At 35.4% G+C, this 22973-nt stretch overlaps 2 long non-coding RNA genes across 34 annotated transcripts; both read right to left on the bottom strand.

Moving 5' to 3' along the window:
* LOC109833154 lies at window positions 4204–7878 on the bottom strand. Its single transcript, XR_002245141.1, has 3 exons — window positions 7658–7878; window positions 7330–7403; window positions 4204–4552 (listed from the first exon to the last, which is right to left on the bottom strand). It is a non-coding gene; the product is annotated as an uncharacterized LOC109833154 (long non-coding RNA).
* Window positions 11303–22592, bottom strand: LOC109833152. 33 transcript variants are annotated; one of them, XR_002245123.1, is made up of 6 exons: window positions 18514–22120; window positions 16879–18378; window positions 16745–16789; window positions 16471–16563; window positions 12661–12874; window positions 11303–12007 (listed from the first exon to the last, which is right to left on the bottom strand). It is a non-coding gene; the product is annotated as an uncharacterized LOC109833152 (long non-coding RNA). The 33 variants fall into 33 exon arrangements; XR_002245122.1 differs by having other exon boundaries at window positions 16745–16784; XR_002245137.1 differs by having other exon boundaries at window positions 16471–17862; window positions 18080–18145; window positions 18213–18378.

The raw sequence follows: 22973 nt of genomic DNA, 5'->3' as shown, positions 1-22973 counted from the left end.
TTTAGCATACCTATCAAATTTTGAACTCTATGCATGTTCTTTCTTGGATTGTCTTTCAATGAATTTCTAAAAGGAAGGTACATAACTGAGAAAATGTTTTAGGCCTTCATAAACATTCAGTCTCTTTCTCTCCGTCACAAACACACATGCACACGCTCTCTCATATACTCATGTTTTGTCAAGCTCTCTATCTATGTTCGCTTCTAATCTTTCATGTGACACTTCTTATGTTTGTAACTTCAGGCTCCGTTAGTGCACAAAGTGTTGAAATGTACTTCATTATATAGTTTGGGTCCAATCTTGTTATATATATATATATTTGATGCAGACCTGCCAAAACGTCTCAAGACTTGAGGGCCAAATAAAGCCCACTAAGGCCCGATCCTGAGAAAAACGAACTAGCATTCCCTTCGCATTTTGACGAGTACTCTAAAATATACTATTAGTGCTAGGCAGCAGCAATGATTTTAATTTGGAGAATAAAATATCCTACTAGTGTTAAGGCTACAATTTGGATTGGGTCTAATCTTGTTATATGTATTTTCGATGCAGGCTTGCCAGGGACATCTCAGAAGACTCGAGGGCCAAATAAAACCCATTAATTAAGGCCCGACTTGGGAAGAACGAACCAACAACCCCTTTGCATTTTGACGAGTATTTCTAAAATATACTATTAGTGCTAGTGCTACAATTTGGATTGGGTCCAATCTTGTTAATATATATATTAGATGCAGGTCTGCCAGGGACGTCTTAGAAAACTCGAGGGCCAAATAGAGCCTATTGATTGAGGCCCGATCCTGAGAAGAATGAACCAGCAATCGCTTTGCATTTTGACAAGTATTTCCACGTCACTGACCCCAGTGCCGAAAGATTTGGACAGTTAGCGGGGCGAGTTGTCAATTTAAAAACTATCCACTTCATAAGAACTTGAACATCAATGTCCATTGGTAAGTTCTTCCTCCAAGCTAAGCTTTAAATACATTATGAATTTGTAATATCAAATTAATTTAGTATCATTTGGTACCTATCTAGTTTAATACACTAATTTTGTTAATTATGCAAAAAGATAATGAGTTTCTGCCCGTAAATCCATATTGTCTTCTCAACCTTCCTACTATTTATCGATACATGAGATGAAGATGCAGGAGAGTTCAAGGCAATCGAAATCAGGTGGAGTGTTATAAACAATGGTTATAGACTCCTGATGAGAAGAGAAATGATTTTTTCCAAGTAAGAGGTGTTATCAAGGATTGATAAAATATGATGGGATAACCTATACACATTTTATTCTTCTAATAGCAAGCAGATATATGTGATCAAAATGGTTAAACAAACGATTCAATGTCTAAATCTTACATTATGGGTGCCTCAAGCAGCATAGTTCAGGCAAATTAGAGTGGTAAATTTAACTTTTTTAAAATGGTTAACAATTCAATGTTTAGTATGTACTTATTTTCATATCGCAATATAAATCTTACATTATGGGTGCCTCGAGGAGCATGGTTCGAGCAAACTAGAGTGATGAAATTAATTCTTACGAGTTCATTGGAAAAATGCATTTTTTATTTTATGATGTGATAAATTATTAAGTATATGTTTTGGTGAATTACAGAGAGATCAAATCAAAGAATCGGGTAGTACTTCTAGTGCATTGAAGGAGTATTTGGGTAACCACATGATGTTAGTCGATCCAGCAACTGATACATGTACATATCCTGAAACCCAAACCTAGCAATATCGTGTTAGTGTTAGTTCTTTAACTAATTGAAATAATCTTCTTGAGGACATCACGGTGATTATGAGAGAAGCTTAGGTCACGGTGGCACCGGATTTTATTTAAACTCCCTCCACCGCATCATTTGCTGCTACTACTCCTTATGTCCTTCATGAGATGGTTAAACTGATGTGCAAGATGGAACGAACTAGAAATACTAAACTTAGCTATGTACACATGGACACATTTCATACATGTACACATAATAGGAAAACCTTCTACAGGAGATACTAAACTTAGCTATGTACATATGGACACACATTTCATACATGTGCACAAATTAGGAAAATCTTCTAACAAATGCTCAATATTATCTTATCTTCTCACACACTCCCACTCATACGTACACCCGTACTACTTTACAAGTTGATTCTCCTACCGCTCCTCCACCTTCAGCCATTCCAGCTACTTCTACTCAACGGCTTTTGCTCATCCTTCTCCTGATGCTTAGGGTTCATTCTACGGTTGCTGCTCAGCATTCTTCTCAGGATATTTCAACACAAAATCCTCTTGCTAGTTGATTAGGGGGCTTGTTAAGGGGCTTGACGTAGTAGGGCTACGACGAGTCATAAGATTTTTGTCAACTTTCTTTGATTCAGTTAGCAGTGATTTGTACTTTTTAGATATTTGGGACATTGTACATTATGAATACTCTTTAAGTTTGTGACTTATAGTTGTTTAAAATTTACTATTCATAGTTTGATTTTAATAAATCTTTTGTTTTAGTTTATGACTGCGTATGGTATTATTTTGATTTTAATAAATCTTTTGTTTTAGTTTATAACTGCGTATGCTATTAGGATCTTCAATCCATTTTAAGACATTTATGATTTCAGTTGTATAATTGCATGGGAACATTATTAAGAACAGGTTGATTATATATTTCTTTAGGGTATGAATTGTATGTATCACAGGAAAAATGAAAAAAAGAATAAACAGCACCAATAGTTTCAACCATTGATGCTAAATCATTGGTGCCAAAACGCGCACCACCTGATTACCCGTAAAAAGAATAAACAGCACCAATAGTTTTAACCATTGATGCTAAATCATTGGTGCCAAAACGCGCACCACCTGATTACCCGTTGGTGCACGATATAGCACCAACATATTTAACCATTGGTGCAAGTCTTAGCACCAACAGTTATAACCGTTGTTGCTAATCCTCGCACCAACGATGCTAACCGTTGCTGTTGGATTTTATTAATTTTTTTAAATATAAAATAAATTAATTTCTTGGACCAACGGCTAAAAGCGTTGGTGTATCACACGTTTAGGCTGAATTAGCTCCAACGTGATTTTGCTCCAACGGTTATTTTGTTTTACCCCAACGATAATTGTTGGTGTAAGGATCAAACCTGACGGTCAAAACCATTGGGGCAAACCCCCTTTGTAGTAGTGAAGTGAGATTATGTTTACACAACGTTTTGATGAGACGCGGACATAATAATTAACTTCACCCTCTCGTGTATCAAAACCAAGGATTATTGGGCAACATGGAACTTATTGTACTTAACCCAAGGTTGGCCCGTAAGAGAAATTCTTCATGACTTTTATAACTGCAACTGACAAAGGAAAATCAAGATAAATCTGGCAAATTAAAACCACAGAAGTATTAGAGTGACAAAAATCTTACATTTTGAAAGTGCAACAAAAATATATAGAAACAAAAAACATTCAGTGCCAACTAGAGTCAAAACTTTCAATTATAGAAATCAAAACTCTAAAATGACAATAAAGCTATTTTTCATCAACAGTTGTAACTAAGATGGTTATTCGGTCAATATTAAAATTAGCACACCAAATAATAATTAGAATAGCTATAAGGTTAAATATGTTAGCTATGCCCTAAAAATTAGATAAAATTGATCTAAAATAGAGATCCAAATTCCACATCAGTGAATAACTATATTCAAGATTAAGATCCAAATTGCACAAGATAAACAAAGAAACTAGAACAATTACAAAACGTTAGCAACTTAACATACATTTACCTTAAATTTTGAGATCAAATTAGCCATTTTAAGGTAAATACATAGAAGTATAATAAAAAAGCTTACTCGTTCAAAAGCATAACAGAAATAATAGGAAAAAACAACTTCTAGTGTCAAACCCATAAATGAAAATCAATCTCGCTGATCACCTGAATAGAAAAAACTTGTAATAAAAAAAGTATAGAAAAAACATACAATTTAAAAGCCTAAAAGTAATATAGGGAAACAAATAACTTAGTGTCAACTAACAAGCAGAGTTTTTAATATTGAAGCAAACCTCCAAAATGACAATAAGAACTTAGTGTCAACTAACAAATAGAGTTTCTAATATTAACCTCCAATAAAGCTATTCTTCATCACCTAGCCAACCACAGAGGAAACATTGTGCAGTGTCTAAGCGAAGTTTGCTCTGTAAAATATCAAGGGAATATGGAGAAGTTTGCTCTTAAAGACTGCAAAGGCTACTAAAAAATTATATTATCCAGTATGTGCTTCAATTAGTGTGCGAACTCCCAATGATATAGCGTCAACAAATCACAGAAATGAATTGAACAAATCCCAATACGAAATTATTTGCCAACAAAACTATTTTCAGTTAAGATAACCAAAGAATTGCCCGACAAGCACCTTACGATGCCCAACTCAAGAATGCCCCAAAGAATATCTCAAGTACTCAAGACTCTCTGGAAACAAGACTCTCCATTCTTCAGTCTGGCAAATCAAAACTTTAGCACACAGCAACGAAGCCAGATGCCCCAAGAAAATTGATATCCAATCCGTTATCCTAAAGGTAAGATATCAACCAAAGGAACATAATAAGTCAGATCAAAGGAGCATGCAATAAGGAAAATGATTGGAATGAAAAATCCGAGCTCAAAACAATTAGAACAGTTAATAAGTTCAACGTTAGCACACCATGGAATTAGAAATGTTACAGTTACAATTAGAATGGTTATAAGGTCAATGTTAGCACACCAAGTAATTAGAAATGTTATACTTGCAAAGGTTATACGATCAATGTTAGCACATCAAAATAGATGAGAATCAGAACAGTTATAACTAGGAACGGTTATGAGGTCAGTGTTGGAACAGTTATAATTAGCACACGCAAGATAATAATTAAAATGCTTATAAAGTCAATGTTACAAGATCAAATACCCTAAAAATTAGGTAAATTAGATTTAAAATAGTGATCTAAATTCCATATTCCAAAATATCAGCACCTAACTAAATTCAAGATTAAGATTACAAGACAACAAAATTGGAACGATTATAAAGTCAGCATTAACAAACTTACATCTTTAAATTAGAGATTAAATTAACCAATTTAAGGTAAAAGTATAGGTAAACAAAAAAACTCATAATTCAAGAGAGTAAAAGAAAAATAGAGAAACAAAAAACTTGGCGGTTCCAAACTCAAAATGAATATCAAGATGACTCTGGCAGATGACATGGAAGTATAGCGACAAAAACTTTCAGTTCATAAGCGTAAAAGGAATGTAGGGTAACAAAAACTTTGTGCCAACTAACAAGCAGTGTCAAACTCACAATGAAAATCAAGATGATCTCAAGCTCTTAGGACTTACTGAACTCTCTCTACTAATCAGTCTGGCAAATAAAAACCATAGAACAAACCAACAAAGAATATAGAACTTAGGATACATAAACCAAAATTGTTTCATTATATCACTAACTTTCATTTACACTTGGAAACATAATGTTTGAGATCCATCCACACTTGCAAACATAATATCTGAGATCCTAAAAGAATCACAATAAATTATCAGTGCTATCGCGAGGATGATCTAATTAACCATCTGAAAAAAAATAAACAAGAAACCTAACGAGGCAGACATTAAAACAAAACATGATAAAATCCATCTCAAAACGGGACGCTCACCGTGTAACAATCAGTGCCCTAAAAATATTCAAGAACAACTAAATTGCACAAGATGAAACTAAACAGGTAGAATGATTATAAGGTCAGCACTAGCATACCAGAAACCAAAAAACTTGAGAATTAATCCCCGCTGTCGTAAGGTAAAATATCAACCAAAAAGATGTAGTAAGTCGGATCAACAGAGAATATAACGATAAAATCGGTCTAAAAGCGAAATCCTATTACACAATAATCAATGCCCTTGGTCTAATCAAAACAATTAGAGTGGATATAAGATCCATGTTAGCAACCCAGATAATCAAAACTATTATTATTAGAATAGTAATAAGATCAACGTCAGCAAAGAACGTAACCTAAAAATTAGATAGGAACCAGAACGGTTAGAACTACAAAGATTGTGAGGTCAATGCAAGAACGGTTATAACTATCACATCAGAAAATCATAATGACAACGGTTACAATGATTGTGAGGTCAATGCAAGAACGGTTATAACTATCACATCAGAAAATCATAATGACAACGGTTACAATGTCAATGTTTAGCATATCACATACCCTAAAAATTAGAGAAATCAATCTAAAATAGAGGTAAATTCCATCGTATCAATGTGTGTTTGGCAAATCCACTAAACTTGTTATAGTTGATACAACCTTGGTCAAATATCTTGTTTTTCAGTTTGGTAAAAATTGGGCCCATGTTGAACTAGTTTGCCAAAAATTAGGATGTTAATATGCATCTCAATTGAAAACACAACCAGACAACTTTTAAACTTTTTTTCTTTGTACATATACAAAATGCCTGAAACTATCTTCAGATACACTGAGATAGTCTACATGTTCAACTGACGTTGTAGCTAACATTTTCAGTGCTTTCACAATCATTGATCACAACCAATAGATCAAATTTAAAATTACTAAGCACTTAGCACTTCATACAGCCTCTTTTGTAGAGCACAGTTCTATAATTTCTGGATAACCTACTTCAAGATCACACGGCCGAAAATATTTGAGACCAACAAAGTTGAAATCTTTGTCAATGATATTTATGGCTCTTCTTTTGACATAATCTGTACGATTTCTGTATTTAATGTTTCTCAAGAAAAACAAAAGGTCTTTTGACACCCTCTTTTACCCCACCTTATATTATTCATTCATATAAATGTGGTTTGTGTGAATTTAAATTATTTTATTCAAGAAGAGAGGTCGTCGAAAGTTTAAGTTGAAGTCTTAAAACATATTATATATTAGCAATGACAAAATGTCCCCTTGTTCCTAAAGTTCTGATTTTGTAATAATTTCTTCATGTAATGCGTTAGATACATTATATATAAATTTAGAATGTTTATAATGATTTTAATAATATATCATATTTTGTATTGAATTTGAGATATACGTATCTCAATTTTAATTGTGGCAATTAAGTGGAGGGAGGAAGGGAGAGAGAACAAATAAGAAGTAAAACAAAAGGACTTTTGACACCCTCTTTTACCCCCACCTTATATAAGCATGTGGCTCAAACAGAGTCTTGTGAGGGCAAGCTTCCTACGACACTTGTTGAGGTCATTAATATTGGGAAACAAAAACTACTTATGATAATGATAAATATAGAACTAAATTAAACAAATTCCAGTGTTGATAATTATAGGGGTTAAACTACTTACAGTGCCTAACCGAAGATCGATTTGTACAACACCTCCAAGTCCTCAGAAATCTTGGGAGCCTAAATAATTTTAACCTGTGTGGATCGCAACCATAGAACAGACCAACAAAGAACATATTATATATAAGAACAAAGCTAGCTTTTTTACCATCTAGGGTGCCAAGTCTATACAATCTGCAACCAGCCACCATCTGTACTTGTGAAATAAATATAGAGATCCTAAATATTATAAGTATATTTTTTGGGCTTATAGAAAATTTCATTCAATAATACAAAAAAATATTCTGATAACTTAAAAATAAATTAATATAAGCCTCCAGTTTACCAACCAAGAAGTCTTGGCCTACAAAGAGAAAGAAATCATGTTCCAGTAGTTGTGGCCTGAAATTACAGAAGTCAAAAAGTCATTTCATGTAGATAGAAAGCGACAAAGTTGAGACAGTACAAAGAGTGTGACAACCGAGAAAGAAACACAAGACAGGGAAAAGTTGAAACTGAGACAAGCTGACATGCAACTCCTGTGCATAAACTATAAATTGAAAAATTCCTTGGGGACCCCAAATCATGGGACCCAAGGGGGGACATGTGAGGTGTCAACCCTTGGGTGCATGATCTATTATTCATGAACAGTAGATCATGCACCCAGGGGTTGACACCTCACCTGTATAAATTAGTCTGCTCACAGAGCAACTCAGCCGGTAAAAGGTAAGGATTCGAAAAACATGTATAGAATATAAAACAGAAGACAGAAAAGATAGCAACTTGCATAAACCAAAATTTTAGCCCATTCAGAGAGCAACAAAAGCTGTACGTGAAGTTCTCTTAAATGTCGTTAGAAGTCAAATTTTCACAAGTACTATTTTGTCCAATCATTTTCTACAGAGAACTACAACGGACCTTAGTTTCTCCAACCTGCAAGTTATCATGATTTGCAATTTGACAGTTATCTAGGCCCCAGTCCATAAACCCATGAACCACATTAAAGAAATACCTGCCAGTACTCTCAATCCGATGAATTGGGCTTAAGTGCAATTTATCTACTGGTTACCTGTATGCACATGTGCACGTGCAAAGAAAATCAATAGGAGTATATGCTTGCATACAAAATGATGTCCTCTAATCTAAGTTGCATGGGTACAGGTATGGGTATAGGACACGACAAATTCGTTAAAGTTAAGGACGCGAACACGACTATATACATGTATGTTATGTATATATTTGTATTAAAATTAATAATTTACATAAGATCAATGTTCTTTTTTCATTTACATAAGATTAACATATAAAAAAATAGACGTGAAGTGTGGGTCCACTAGTGTGAACACCGTGCAAAGCATGGCATATTTTTCCCCACTATAGTAATCCCGGTTCATTTTTGAATTTTTAATTGCAACAGTATCCTGCCTCCGCTACACATGCGCTACAGTAATATTTTTTTCAAAAATGGTGTCCAGTTTTTCATTTTGCTACAGTGGTATTTCCTGTAGCATGAATAGTGAATCTTCTCCCATGTGTATATAGAGGAATAGATTTCAAATTAAACATGTATTATATAATCGAGCATACGCCTAAATAAATGTATGCATATATTCAAGAATATACGCCCAACAAGTGGTATTTCAATTAAAACATATGTTATATAATCGAGCATACGTCTGAATAAATGTGAATAAATTTATGTATATATTCAAGAAGTGTCCAAGAAGTTTCAGTATGATTACAGGTACGTGTTGGTAGAAGTACCCAAGTAACATAGCCTCTAGTACTACAAGAAAAATAATACTAGCAAACAATAAATTTAATGTAGAGTAGTGCTTCCTTTTTCGTCTTCCATTACAAGAACTATCACTAACCCTGTGCCGTTTATTTTGATAATTCATAAATATTAACATACATATCAGTACAACGAAAATCAATCTCAGGCCAGGGATGCTCAAAAACTATGATAATTTATGAAGCTATTGCTAGAACCGATCTACAACCACTGTACTATCAATGAAAGAAACTACAATCATTAGCACCATTGAGGCAAGGATCATATTTGTATGGATAAACTGATCATGGAATTAACTTACATCTAAAGTTAAACCAAAATTCCACAATGCATAGCTTCAATGTTTTCCAGAGCAAGTTCCTTTCGGGCTTAAAAACTAAAACTGCACAAGATGACTCTTAAGATCAGGTTAAACATACCCCACTATAGAGAAAAAGAGACACCTGGGAGGGAAGTGTTTGACAAGTATTTTAAGTTTAAAAAAATATCGCATAATTGAGTATATGTTTGAAAAAATGTGATACGTGTCGGGTACAGGTACGGCTTCCTGATAGGAGAACCCGAGTAACATAGCGGCAGATGATTTCTTAAAAAGATGACACCACAACTCGTAACAAAAATTCATGTTAATTATTTTCTAAAAGTTGTTACAAATTATAGCCACAATCATAGGACATATGGTTTCTGAAAAAGATGATACCACAACCTGTAACAAAAATTCATGTTTATCAATTATTTTCTAAGAGTTGTTACAAGTTGTTATGGCCACAATTATATATTTTTACAAAAACTCATGTTTATCAATTATTTTCTAAAAGTTGTTACAAGTTATGGCCACAATTATATGTTTTTTCATTCATAGTTTATATGGCCACAATAATATATTTTTACAAAAACTCATGCTAATCAATTATTTTCTAAGAGTTGTTACAAGTTATGGCCACAATTATATGTTTTATCATTCATAGTTTATATGAAAGTAACAGAATGTCATATTGAAAAATCATGACATAGCACTATAAACTTCGGACCTGATACACAGTTAACATGAAATGTAGCCACAATCATAGGTCATATGGTTTCTGAAAAAGATGATACCAGAACTTGTAACAAAAATTCATGTTTATCAATTATTTTCTAAGAGTTGTTACAAGTTATGGCCACAATTATATGTTTTATCATTCATAGTTTATATGAAAGTAACAGAATGTCATATTGAAAAATCATGACATAGCACTATAAACTTCGGACCTGATACACAGTTAACATGAAATGTAGCCACAATCATAGGTCATATGGTTTCTGAAAAAAATGATACCAGAACTTGTAACAAAAATTCATGTTTATCAATTATTTTCTAAGAGTTGTTACAAGTTATGGCCACAATTATATATTTTTTCATTCATAGTTTATATGAAAGTAACAGAATGTCATATTGAAAAATCATGACATAACACTATCAACTTCTGACCTGATACACAGTTAACATGAAATGTAGTTTTTTAACCTAATACAAGTATCAATACATGCTCTGATTTTAATGACATTTAGAAAAGGATTTTACTGAAAAATCATGAAATAACACTATCAATTTCTTACCTGATACAAAGTTAACATGAAATGTAGTTTTTTTTACCTAAATACAAGTATCAATACATGCTCTGATTTTAATGACACTTAGAAAAGGAGTTTACTGAAAAATCATGACATAACACTATCAATTTCTGACCTGATACACAGTTAACATGAAATGTAGTTTTTTTACCTAAATACAAGTATCAATACATGCTCTGATTTTAATGACATTTAGAAAGTATGGAACTTAAGACGTTCAAACACAAAAGAATATTAATAGCAAGAAGTCGCCTTAAATTGCTGTGATCCAAAGGAGGAATCCTTGAGAAATTATTAGAACTGGTAATAGTTTCTGCAAAGATAATCCATCTCACCTATTGAAGTACTACTACAAATTCACATAAACAGAAGAAACTACATATAAACAGAACAAAACCTAATCAACAAAACTCCAAACAGAACAAGAAAGAACAAGGCACAGCTACAAAGATAATGTAATAATAGAAATGGCAAAAATGTAAGTGTGGATAGTAAAACTAGCATAGAAGAGAAACGCCAAGAAATGAAGGCAAAACAGGAAACTAGAAAAAGTGAACTCTGCAGAAAACAAGGGAAAATACAAAGATAATGCCAAATAACCCATGAATGTTGAATGAAAAATAGACTTTCACAATCATATGTTTAAATGTTGCATTACAAATGGACAGCAACCTGATGCCAAGTCTACATAAAAGTTCACAAAAAACTCACTGAAGTGACCACATAATGTCGCTACATGGGAAAACTTAACATGTAGAATCTTGACACCCTCAACTGAATGGTCCACCTGGACTACTGCTGTACATGATGATTTTAATTCTTCATGTAGAAACTTGACACCCTCAATTGAATGGTCCACCTGGACTACTGCTGTACATGATGATTTTAATTCTTCATGTAGAAACTTGACACCCTCAATTGAATGGTCCACCTGGACTACTGCTGTACATGATGATTTTAATTCTTCATGTAGAAACTTGACACCCTCAATTGAATGGTCCACCTGGACTACTGCTGTACATGATGATTTTAATTCTTCTGATTTCTAATTCCACAACTCAAGGATATAACCCTAGTAGCTGTCTCCCAGAATGGATTTCCTGTGTTGCTAAACTAGGACAGTGGTCCACCTGAACTACTTCTGTTGTACATGATGATTTTAGTTCTTCCACAACTCAAGGATATAACCCTAGTAGCTGTCTACCAGAACGGATTTCCCATGCTGCTAAACTATGACAGTCTCCATGCTCTTCACCCTTCTAAATTTCTCCCTTTAGTAAGGCATATGCTTCTGTAAGCACAAGATAAGAGAATAATTTCTAATTGATTCTTGTCCAACTTAATCATGAATTGTCTTATAGAAGCACAAGAGAATAATTTCGAACGGAATCTTGTGCAACTTAATCATGAATGTCTTTATGCCCTTCGACCACATAAATTTGTTTTTCCATTTATTAAAAATTAAGAGGGGCGTGACCTTAATATACCAGAATGAACTTCCAATGGCTGTCTAACCCCAGTTGACATAATAATGGCTGTCGAACCCCGTTGACATAATAAGATACCACCCTCAACATAGACCAGACCAAGCAAGTGATACATCCCTCAGATATTAGCAGAATAGAAGGTTCGACAGTACCAAAGCACCTCTCCCAAACCGAAAGTCCAACACTAACCAATAGTAGTAGTAGATATCATATCAGCTTCAAGCCCTTTAGCGGGGACATGATTCTCGAATACAGAACCGACAGTGCAAAAATCAGATATGAAAAGAACGCTGATCTCACATATCAAACAGTAGAATATCAACCACCGAACTCTTAACCACAGAAAAAGGTAGCCACTGTGATTTCAAAATCTATCTCATGCAAACAAAGCTCCAGACCACAGAATATAGAAAATCAAACCTGAAAAATTAGTTGAAAGGTCACAAAACAAACATACCGAGAAGATCCGCAAAAATGCCCATGCCAAACTGGCATGATTTAGGTGAGGAAAGCAGAGATCTCAGTGATCAATTAGGCTGCCTAATCCGGGTCATCAACTGGATAATCTTCTGATAACAAGAAAGTAAATCAACATCTTCCTACCACCGGAGCTGCTATTCATTGCATTCTTAATCTCCACATGAACAGACGACCCCACCCCAGAGAGTTCTCTGTATCAATTAACAGCACAATTAACAGCACAATCTAAAGTTCTATTTCATTATTGCTTCAACCTAACTTCTTAACTATCACTTTTCTGAACTCATTCCATTTCATTCTTCGTTTCAGCTGAAACAATTATCTTGTCCAACTAACAATGACCATAAAGCTTTTATTGGATTTGGTCTGATTGAACCCAGACCATCATATCTTCCTACATTAGTTTAGTGTGTCTCTGCATTTAAACCAAGTAGTTGATTCTGAATCCTGATTGTCACTCATCTGCACTTATCCTCTAGGTTGCATAGGTATGGGTACGGGTACGGACACGGGTACGGGTACGGGACACGGCAAATTTGTAAAAAGTAGGGTACGGGGACACGGCTCATATATATATATATATATATATATATATATATATATATATATATTTCCATATGCATTAGAATAAAATCATACAAAATTTGAAGCTAATTTAGAGGTTTCTTAAATCCAAGAAATTACTGCTACAAAGAATGACTATATGTATTACTAAAAAGATATAGTAAGAGATCATTTTATAGGGCTCTTATTTAAATCCTGCTCTTAATATCCGATTCTCAATTCATATCTACATTTATTTTTAAGATTTCTATAATCAAATCAATGTAAGAAACTCTCTAATAATATACAAGGGATAGCATAGCAGATATGAGATGCCACCTCATTTTAGCTAAATGAGCCATCAAGAGACGATGAGCTTGAGCTTGACATATGGAGGAACCAATACATGATAACATCATTTACAAAAATAACCCAACTTTGGCCTTATCTATCAATGGTGAACTTAAATGAGAGAAACTACACATCATTAAATAGATTTTGTCCACAATTCTTGCTAAACCTAATGCAGCGACCGCAAAAGATCGAGACTTTACCGCCCAATTGACTCTCTAATAACCGTAACGACAGAAATACAACCCAACCCCTCGGAAAAATGGACAAAACCCAGAATCAGACTAAGAGAAACAAGAACAAGGGAGAATTAGGGCATACCCATGAGAGCAGAGATCTTGCGGATTGCCTGAGGAGATGCGGAGGCGGCGGAGGAGGAGGTGAAGGTCCTCCTGCAGAGCTCGTATAGAGCTTGTACTGAGGACCCCTTCGCCATTGCTCCTCGCAGAGCTTAGAGGGCTTGCTTGCTGTGATTTCAACCTGAAGGGTTAGAATGAGTGAAGGAAGAGATTGATGGTTCTGTTTTGGGAGAATGGGGGTTTGGAGAAGGAGATAAAGGCTAGATCAGTTGCCGCTGTTTGCAGTTGGGTTTTTTTTTTTTTTTCACTTCCCAAATGGCAAAGCCTGGTTCCCTGGATGGAGAGATGAAGATACGGCATCAATCCATCTTAGAACCTGGTTTTTTTCCGCCCCTTGGTAAATATCAGAAAACCCCTCTTCACTTTGGATGATCGTAGGTAAACCCTTGTTAGCTTTCCAAACATCAGAAAAACTCCCCCTTAAGTACGGGGATTATCACAACAAGCCCCATTTAACTTTCAAATTTTATTAGAAAACCCCTAAATGTGAGGGGGGTTTTCTAATATTTTGAAAGTTAAGGGGGTTTCTGCTAATTATCTAAAGTTAAGAGGTTTTATGATATTTAGCCCCTTTTTTGAATAAATTACACTAAGGGGGTGTTTGGCAATCTGAAAGTAAATTTAAAATATGTAAGTTACTTTTTTTTGCAAATGACTTTTACATCCATGTCAGCACGCAAGTGAAATACAGTGTTTGTTTGAAAAATTAAATTATTATCGAAAGTGCAATGTGATGATGACGTGGCAAAATAAGATTAATTAGAAAATATAATTAAAATTATTTAATTAAATTAGTTACCTTTTTGTCACTTTCATGTGACTTCACCACTTTTTTAGGGGAAGTCAAAATTGCATTAAATCTTATGTGGCAACTTTCTTACATCTCACTTTCATAACCACTTACATGAAAACAAACACTTTAATTGTTAAATGAAAGTAACTTCCTCACTTTCATCTTTCACTTGCATGCAAACAAACACCCCCTAAACCACAGTCGTTCCGTAAAAGATTTACCAAGTCCTCAGCTCTCTTTGAAACTAAAAACTCCCAAATGACAATTAATCTTCACCATCTGACAGATTAGAAACATACAAGAATTATAAGCCGTAAGATATTCTTATGCAGATCAAATCACAGCAGATCAAATCACAGAAGATCATCCGCGAAATATCTCAAGTCCACCGAACTTAGGCAGATCAAAACCATAGAAGAGGTACAAGAAAACAAGAAGCTTACAATGCTTCCCCCAAGGTTGTTCAATAAAACATGTCAAGTCCTCAAGAATATTTGGACTCTCAGACCAAAACTCTCAAAAGATAATTAACTCCAGGCAGATCAGCCCCATAGAATTATTAGGCAACAAGAAACTTGACAGTGCCTCACACATTGCGCTCCACAAGAGATATCGAGCCCTCTAAACATTTTGACACCAGAACTCCCAAATGACAAGCTACCAAGTCTTCACCATCTGGTGAATCAAAACACTAGAAGATTTATTGGGCAATCAAAACCATATCAAAGAATTATTGCTCAATGAAAGATCTCTAAACATCAGAACTTTTTGAAGCCAAAGCTCCATCATGATAATCAAGCTATTCTTCACATCCTGGTAGAGCAAAACAATCAAAGAGGTAGGTACAAGAAGATTACAGTGCCTAACAAAAGGCTGCTCCATAAGAAGTGTAGAACCTTTTGCAACCAAAGCTCATAGATTATAATCAAGCTATTCTTCACTATCTAGCAGAACCATCGAAGAGGTATAAGGAAACAAAAGCTTACAGACAAGACGCTTACAATGCCGAACCCAAGGTCACTCCATATCGTCCTCAGAATTTTTTGAAACAGAGAACGCAAGAAGGTTGTTCTTCACCATCTGTCATACCAAACCATAAATAATGGTTCTGTAACAAGAGACTTACAGCGCATGGCCCCTGCCTGACATTAAATTTATCAAGAATTTTTTGAAACAGAGAACACAATTAGGTTGTTATTCACCATCTGTCAGACCGAACCATAAATAATGGCTCGTAACAAGAGACTTACAGCGTATGTCCCCTGGCCCTGGCTGACATTAAATTTATCAAGAGCTCAAGACTTCATGAAACTGAAACCGCTAATGTCTAACAAGGTGGTCTGCACCATCTGCCAGATAAAAAGGAGGTACAGCAAACACAGACTTACATCGTCAAGTATTGTGGACAATTTACATTGCCGAATAATGTGCAAGCTTCCTATGATACTTCATCTACTGTCCAAGATCTCATAACTACAGCTCACAGAGCTGAACTACACAAATACATAGGATATTGTTGAGCAACAAAACACTTACTGTCCAAGATCGCAAAACTACGGATCACAGAACTGAGCTAAACCGATACATAGGATATTATTGAGCAAAAGAAAACTTACAAAGTTAAGCCCAAGGTTGCCCCGTAAGAGATCGAGTCGTGACCGAAAGTTCCGATAATGATAAAACTACATTACCAAGTCACAGATCAAAGCTACAGAAAAATTATCAGGCAACAAAAACTTACAGTGCCTAAAAGATATGAGCTGCCTAAAAGATATGAGCTTGGGACCATCTAAAACCAAAGCCTCCGAACAATGAACAAGCCACTCCTCACCATCTGGCAGATCAAAACCACAGAAATTATGCAAAAACAAAGACTAACAGTCTCAAATAATGAGCAAACTTTTTACGATGTTCTTGATGTCCTTTACTTCTGTGAGTGTGTGTGCCAACAAATATCACAGTACCGAACTAAACAAATTAAGCCATGATAACTATTGGGTAATAAATAGCCTTACAGTTCCTAGCGCAAGGTCGCTCTGTAGGGCAGTTAAATCCCTGGACTTTGAAAAAGGAACTCCCAAATTATAGTCCATTCTCAAACTGGCAGATCAGAACTATGAAAAGAATCATTGGGCAACAAGAAACTTACAACGCCTAACGCAGACACCACTCTGTAAAAGAGTCCTTGTCCCCAGGGTTTTTTCCAAACCAGAACTCCTATAAAGCTCTTCTTCAATATCTTACTGCTGCTTAAAGTGCCAAACACAAGATTTCAGTGATGTTTTGAAGCTAGAACTCTGAAATAACAATCAATCTACTCTTCCACCATTTGATTGATTAAAGCCAATGAAATTGGTGGCAACAAAATGCAGCCACCATTTGATTGATTAAAGCCATAGGAATTGGTGGCAACAAAATGCAGCGATAGAATTCCACACGAAGGGGGGGAAGGGCAGGAGGGTGATTCTTATGGTGCATAACAAAAGGATAGCAGCGTGTGCTGACAATATTGCAGACTATATTGCAGAACTGAATGCAACAGATTATGGTACAATACGTATCCAGAAAATAAGAAGCTTACAGTGCCAAAACCAAGGTTGCTCCGTAAGAATTACATGTCAAGTCCATGGGATCTGAACTGAAGCACCCAAATGATAATCAGTTCTGGGCAACTGGCAAATCAAAACCATAAATGAATTTTTTGGCAACAAGAAGCTCACAATGCCTACCGCTACGTTGCTCCATATAAGAGCCCCATTACTTTGTCAAACCAAAGCTCCAAAATGACAATCAAGATAATCTTTGTCATCTGGCCAATCAAAATATATAGAAGAACTACTGGGCACCAAAGGGTTTACAGTGCCTAACACAAGGCTGCCTTTGGTAGACACTCCCAACCAACAACCAAGCTATTCTTATCAAAGCCATAGAATTACCGGGCAACAAAAAGCTTCTGGCGCCTAATGAAAGGTTCCTCTGTGAAATCCCAACTGACAATCCAAGCTATTCTTCACAATCTGGCAGATCAAAACTATAGAAGAGGACGGAAACACAAAATCCTAGTGCCTAGCCCAAGGTTCCACAAGTCCACAGGAAACCGAAACTTCCAAACAACCAAGCTGTTCTTCATCATCTAGCAGGTCGAAACCACAGAAGAAGTATAATGAACCAAAAACAACTGACCGCACAAAAATCCAAGATAATTCTATAAATGATAATAAATAATTCTATACATGTTAATATGTCTCAGGGCTTTTTGATATCAAGGCTCAGAAATAATAATTTAGCTATTCGTCACCATCTGCCGGATCAAAACCAAGGATTATCGGACAACAGAGAACTTACAGTACCTAATGAATTGTTCCTTAAGAAGTGTGAAATCCCTCAAGATGACCAAGCTATTCTTCACCATCTGGCTGATGTGGATAATCAAAACCACAGGAGACTGAGAAAATTTACTGGGCAACAGAGAACTTACAGTACCTAACACAGGATTGAGTAAAAGATATTCTTCATGACTTTTGGAACTGGAACTCGCAAATGATAATCACGATGAATCTGCCAGATTAAAAGCACAGAAGCATATAGAACATAAGCCAAAATCAGTGCATTATCATATAGCGCCACCCTTCATCCATTTAATAAGACACTGTCAAAGATCCCAAATAAATCACGATAAATGAACAAGAAACCTAGCGAGGCAGGAAATAAAACAAATAACAAATAATGATAAATGATGAACAATTTATTGTTTCGATCTTGTTGATTAAACCAGAACTACTACCTGATCCATACTACTCTACAATCTGGCAGCTCAAAACCATAGACGAAGTAGTCCAAACAAAAAAGAACTGGTAGTGCATAACCTAAGTTTGCTTTGTTAATGATGAAGTCCTCAGAGCATTATGAAACCCACTCCTAAAAATTAACGAGATAATCTGCTGAATCAAAACCATGCCAGGATTACTGGGCAACAGAGAACTAACATCGTCTTATGGAAGGTTGTTCCTTAAAATATTTGAGCCCTGACCGTAACTTGCAAATATTATTCTTCAAAGAAGATGAACTCATGAATCACAATGAATCTGACGGCTCGAAAGCATAGAACTACAGAGAAACAAAAACATACATTTTAGAAACACAAAAGAAATTTAGAGAAACGAAAGACTTACAGCGCAAACTTTCTATTATTGAAAGCAAAACCCCAAAATGACAATATCATTGTTCGTCATCAACTGGCCGATCAAAACCGTAGAAGTATTGTGCAACAAAAGACAAACAGTGCCAAAGCAAAGTCTTCTCTCTAAAAAACATCATGTCCTCAAAATATAAACTAGTTTTTGCGAATTAAGGAAAATTTTGGAAACAACTGTCTGTACGCGAAATCAAGGTGGATTAATTCACACAAACAAATTAAAGGAATATGCAGAAGCTAGCTTTGAAAATCCGCGAAGACAAAAAAATCAAGGGAATCTGCAGAAACCAGCTTTAAAATACTGCAAAGACCAATAAAGAAACTATGATCTGCAGAAGCTAGCTTTAAAATACTGCAAAGACCACTAAAGGAACTGGCATCTAGTATGTGCTTCAAATAATATGGACTCACCATAATTTAGTGTCAACCAAATCAGAGAACTGAACTAAACAGATCCCAGTATGAAAACTATTTCCCAATAGAACAACTTACAGTTAAGAAAACCAAAGTTTCTATGGTCCTCAACCTTCTTGAAACGGAAACTTCCAAACTGAAAATCAAGCTATTCTTTCACCTGATAAGTTTAAAGCGATAAAAGCAGAAATGCAAAACAAAACCCTTACAGTGCCCAACTCCAGATTGCTCCATAAATAATCTCCAGTCCTCAAGACCATCTGGATTGCTCTCTACTCCACAGTCTGCCAAATCAGAGCCATACAACGAACCAATAGAACAAACCAATGGAATATAGAACATAAGCCAAAATCAGTGCATTATGCCACCCTTCATCCATCTAATAAGATATAATGTCATAGATCCCAAAAAGAATCACGATAAATGAACAAGAAACCTAGTGAGGCAGGAAATAAAACAAATAATGATAAAAGACGAACAATTTATTGTTACGATCTTGTTGATTAAACCAGAACTCCAGAACTCCTACCTGATGCAAACTATTCTACAATCTGGCAGCTCAAAACCATAGACGAAGTAGTCCAAACAGAAAAGAACTGGTAGTGCATAACCTAAGTTTGCTTTGTTAACGATGAAGTCCTCAGAGCATTTTGAAACCAATTCCTAAAAATTAACGAGATAATCTGCTGAATCAAAACCATGCTAGGTTAACTCGGCAACAGAGAACTTACATCGCCATATGGAAGGTTGTTCCTTAAAAGATTTGAGCCCTGACCATAACTTGCAAATATTATTCGTCAAAATCAAAGACGACGATAAAAAAAATTATTGGGCAACAGAAAACAGAGCATCTAGCCCAAGCTTGCCCCATAAAAGATATTCTTCACGATTTCTGAAATGAGAACCTCACTAATGAAAAAAAGTTGTTCTTCACCATCTAACAGATTAGAAGTATTGAGGTAAAGAGAAACAAACTTGCGATGTAAACGCGTAAAGCATAGACAAACAAAAAAACATGCAGTGTCAGTCAACTAATGCCCCAAACTTTCTATCATTTAACTTGCGATGTGAAAGCGTAAAGCATATGGAAACAAAAAGCTAGCAGTGCCACTTAACATCCGAACTTCCTATTATTGAAAACAGAAGTCCAAAATGATGATAAAGATATTCTTCTTCGTCTGGCTGATCAAAACCAGAACTTACACTGCCTAAGCCAAGGTTGCTCTCTAAAAAAATATCAAGTCCTCAAGACATAAACTAATCTTCTGAGAATAAGGAAGAAGAAAATTGAAACGACTCTGTACATAAACTTGTGCATTGCTTCAGGCAGACTAATCAAAGGACTAGAGAATTAGCTTAAAATACCGTTATCAATCACAGAACTGAACTGAACTGAACTGACCAACTTACAGTTAAGCTAACCAAAGGTATGTACCAGATACTGTCCACGGCCACTCTTCGAACCGAAGCTTCCAAATTGAAAAGAAACCTATTCCTTGCCATCTACCAGATCAAAATTCATAAAAGAAGAATTGGACAGAAAAAATCATACAGTGCCTAAGTTGGACACCAAAAATCTTACAGTACATATCTCAAGACTGCTCAGGAAATGATCTTCAATCTGGTATATCAAAATCATAGAACACCTATCAGAATCAACGGCAGCACTACTACCAGGACTAATCCCATTAACCATCTGAAAATATCAACAGCGAGCAATGCCCTAAGCATGTCCAAGAACGACCAAATCACATAAGGTCAGCGTTAACATACCAGATACCCCAAGAATTGTGTGTTTGGGATCCAATTAAGGTACAACCAAAAGAAGTCAGATCAGCAGAGCACAGAATGATAAAACTGATCTAAAGACAGATCTAACTCCAGCACAGTCAGAACCCTATAGTACAATCAAAACAATTAGACGGTTATAAGTTCAACGATAGCATACCAAATAATTATAACAGTTATGAATTAGGGCCACGACAAATAGAATGGTTATAAGAATGTTAGCACATTTATATTTAACACGCCAGGCACCCCAAAAAAAAGAAAAAAAGAAAAAAAGATGAAATTGATCTAAAATAGAGATCCAAATTGCACAAGAACAAACAAAATAAGTAGAAAGATTGTGAAGTTAGCATTAGAACACATGTTTATCCAATAATCAACGATCAAGTTAACCAATTTATGGTAAAATACTAAGCCAATTTATGGTAAAATATTAACGAAAAGGATCGGTTAATTCGATGAACAACAATCTAACATAGATATCCAACATACATTCGGCATCCAGATCCAAACTGCACAAGACAAATCAAAATAAGTAAAAAGAATATAAGGTCAGCGTAAGCAAAACTAGAGTCCTAACTCCATAATAATCAGTACCTTACATATATTAAAGATCCAAATAACACGAGATGAATCAAAACAAGAAGAAGATAAGGTCAGCGCTGGCAAATCATAGGCAAAACCTGATAGGCCAGAGACATAGACAACGGTAAAATCAATATAAAAGAGAATAATCATGATCGAGATCTAAATCGGACATCATAAAACAAAATAAGGAGATCGATAAAAATTAAAGAGCCAATAACCCGTCAGAGGTTAGAATCAACCCAAAAAAACCTAATAAATCGTTTGATCTAAGATCAACAGAAGATTCAGTGATCAGAAGTTACCAGAAAACTAAAGATCCAAATCTAATCTTTAAAATATCAACCAAAAAACCAAAAAAGGTCAGATTAATAGAATAGAAAACGATAAAATCGATCCAAAATTGAGATCCTACCTCAATAACGATCAGTGCCCTAAAATTATTCAAGATCGAGATCCAAATCGCCCTAACGTATCATCCAAATCGCCCTAACATATCATGGATCAATAATTCCAGAATAATTAGTGGATACATGATCGAGATCGAAATCGCACGACGAAACGAAAAAAAGAACACAGAGCTGGCCTCAAATCGAAAGCTACCAGAGAACGACCGAAAAAAAAAAAGGAAAGGACGAGAAACAATGTGGAGATGTTCTGTACATTAAATAGAAGATTTAAGTCGGTTGAGGGGATGGTCGGTTTGTGGTCGGCGAGGTAAGTGGAACGCGGTTTCTATAAAACACACGAGTTTCCAGCGGCCCGGGTAGCATGAGGAGGTCAAAGTTGAGAAGTTTCCAGTAATTATTCTGTTGGGATTCCTTGTGCGCTGCCGAGGCCCGAGTAGGATAAGGTCAAAGATGAGAAGTTTCCAGCGGAGCTCACGGAATACACTACTTTACGAGGCAGTTTGGCTGAGGGGTCTTATAAAAGAGGAATGCTACATGGACCTAAACCATGGGACAGGGGAAGGGACATGTGAGGCTTCTCCTCCCTATTTTTCATGCACTGTTCATAAACAGTGCATGGAGCAATGGGGAGGGGACAAGTGTCCCCTCCCCTGTCCCATGGTTTGGATCCTTAGGGAATTTCCCTTTATAAAAAACTTTATAGAAAATGGCTGATAGTGATAGTTTTATAAATAAAATTTTTTCAGAGATTTTTATAAATTGTATTTCGTTCAAAAAAAATTACATAAAAGTTTTTTATAAAGTACAGAAAAGCACATCATTTTATAAAAATCAATTTTCGCTTAAAATGGA

Source organism: Asparagus officinalis, chromosome 3, assembly GCF_001876935.1.
Source record: "Asparagus officinalis chromosome 3, Aspof.V1, whole genome shotgun sequence".
Lineage (NCBI taxonomy): Eukaryota > Viridiplantae > Streptophyta > Magnoliopsida > Asparagales > Asparagaceae > Asparagus > Asparagus officinalis.
This window is presented reverse-complemented; position numbering and strand designations above follow the sequence as displayed.